The sequence below is a fragment of the Poromitra crassiceps genome (assembly GCF_964638095.1).
Source record: "Poromitra crassiceps genome assembly, chromosome: 27".
In the NCBI taxonomy this organism is placed as follows: Eukaryota; Metazoa; Chordata; class Actinopteri; order Beryciformes; family Melamphaidae; genus Poromitra; species Poromitra crassiceps.
The window spans coordinates 899,423-902,438 of NC_139650.1; positions in this window are offsets into that span (position 1 = coordinate 899,423).

Below are 3,016 nucleotides of genomic sequence, written 5' to 3' on the forward strand. Positions count from 1 at the left end.
GAGGGCTTAATCATCACCTGAAGGTCATTATTTCCCAGTAATCACCGCCTCAATATACATTATCCCGCTTAGAACATGGCCTACAACTAAATCATTCAATAATCTGACAAAAATAATTATTCAAATAGATTTTTTAATAGCGTTTTCAACGACAAAGCGGTTTCATTCGTAATTGGCACACAAGACACCACAGCTGCAACTGGTTGGCCTAATTAGTAGTGTTTGCTGACAAAAAGCTCTTATCAACTGATTAATCCAGGTGTGGCAGAGCAGCGGTCGGTTGTCGAGAAATAATGACCGGTGAATCTTGTTGATTTACCAATCAGAATCGAGTATTCAAGAGAGCCGTGTTCTAAACTAAACTAAACTGCAGCAAAAATCATGTGACATTAGCAGTAAGAACTAAACTGTAACAGAGGAAACTCTCCAGTTGAAGCAAAATTAACCTTTTAGCTTCTGAAATAGATTTATCAGGATGGTTGCTTTGTGTGTGAACTTTTAGCACACACACACACACACACACACACACACACACACACACACACACACACACACACACACACACACACACACACACACACACACACACACCATTACATTTAGCCTACTTAATGGGCAGAGATGGGCAGTATTTGAAATACTTGTATTTGAAATACGTATTTCAAATACTTTTTTGTATTTTGTAATTTGTATTTGGCTGGGCAGAGAAAAATGAGATGTAATTTGTATCAAGATACTTTCAGATCTTGTATTTTGTGTATTTCAAATACATAAAATACATTTTTCTTTTTATTCTCAAATTGACACATGTAAACATTGACACAGGTTTAAACTAAAGATGGAGAAATTAGTTGTACTAAAAACAACTAAGTGAACTAAACTGAAACCTGATATGAATAAACAGAGAAATTACTTGTACTAAAAAACAACTAACTGGACTGAACTGAAACCTGATTTGAATAGGAGAAATTAGTTGTACTAAAAACAACTAAGTGAACTAAACTGAACTGAAACCTGATATGAAAAGATGGAGAAATAAGGTGTATTGAAAAACAACTAACTGAACTGAAACCTGATGTGAAAAGATGGAGAAATTAGTTGTACTAAAAACAACTAAGTGAACTAAACTGAAACCTGATATGAATAAACAGAGAAATTACTTGTACTAAAAAACAACTAACTGGACTGAACTGAAACCTGATTTGAATAGGAGAAATTAGTTGTACTAAAAACAACTAAGTGAACTAAACTGAACTGAAACCTGATATGAAAAGATGGAGAAATAAGGTGTATTGAAAAACAACTAACTGAACTGAAACCTGATGTGAAAAGATGGAGAAATTAGTTGTACTAAAAACAACTAAGTGAACTAAACTGAAACCTGATATGAATAGATGGAGAAATAAGTTGAAAAAACAACTAACTGAACTAAACTGAAACCTGATATGATTCAGAATAGATAGAGAAATAAGTTGTACTGAAAAACAACTAACTGAACTAAACTGAAAGCTGATATGATTCAGAATAGATTGAGAAAGAAGTTGTATTGAAAAACTAACTAACTGAACTAAACTGAAACCTGATGTGAATAGCTGAAGAAATAAGTTGTACTGGAAAAAAAACAACTACCGTAACAGAACTATACTAAAACCTGATATGAATAGATTGAGAAATAAGTTGTACTGAAAAAAAACCTAACTGAACTAAACTGAAACCTGATTTGAATAGGAGAAATTAGTTGTACTGAAAAACAACTAACTGTCATAAACCTGATTTGAATAGATGGAGAAATTAGTTATACTGAAAAACTATAACTGAACACCAAATTACCCTAATGAAAATCAAAAATGTCTTTCTGTTGCTACAAGGATGTCTGAGCTTCACTGTGCATAATGATGGCTGTGCAGATTTTGACACTAGAATGGTGTTACCACTGCTGATAGTGGAAAGTTGTATTCAGTGAGTGATTGTTCTTTAGTAATTATGTTCTAGATAGCCAGGTTGTTTTGGATTTTGTTTATGAAGCAGAAGGAGGGGAAGTCATTTTAAGGATGTAAGGATTTGAACAAGAGTCCAATTTCATGGAAGGCCTTTTTTGTTTGAGATGCAGTTTCTCATCGTTCCTCTCACCGATTCACAATTTCACAACCTTAGACAGGATGTGCATCAGGGCATTCAATTCCTGAAATGTAACCTATAGTTGTATAAATATGTTTGCACGTTAAATAAATACTGTGACGACAAGTTACTGACATGGTGGTGAATGTGAAGTTGTTTAAAGGGGACCTACTATGCCTTTTACCTATTTCAGTTATTTATATATTGTGTTATGATGTCAGATATCTATGGCTAAACATAGTCAAAGTTCCAAAACTTGAGGTTAACATGCAGAAATGCTGCCTTTAAGTCAAAAGCCCTCACAGAAGGTGATTAACAGCTGAGCTGAAGGAGAAATTAGTTCTACTGAAAAACAACTAAAACTAAAATGGAAGAACTGCAGTGTGTTAGGGCAGTGGTTCTCAAATGGGGGTCCGGGGACCCCTAGGGGTCCGTGGCACTTTGCAAGGGGGTCCGCGAATTTTTTTTGGGGGGGAAAGCTTCATAGTTCAATGAAAATATTTGATGCTTTAAATCTAAAATGGTTCATGGATTACATTCTAATCTAACAAACCTATCAATTTAAAAGTGAAGCACATTACCGTGGAAACAATTAAGCTTCACCCAAAATCACAAATCAGAATGAGGGGGTCCCCAGTATATTTTCTATCTTGTAAGGGGTCCTTGGCTGAAAAACATTTGAGAACCTCTGTGTTAGGGAGTACACATACTGTGACAGAGGACTAAAGAGAGGATTTACTGTCTAAGGAAACCAGAAAATTTCACTTTTGAATAGCTGAAATCAGAGAATTAGGACATTTTCCTTAAAGAAATGTCTCTAAATGATTAATAGATCATCAAAATAGGCAATTAATTTAATATTTGGCAATTCATCTATGAATTGACTAATCGTTGCAGC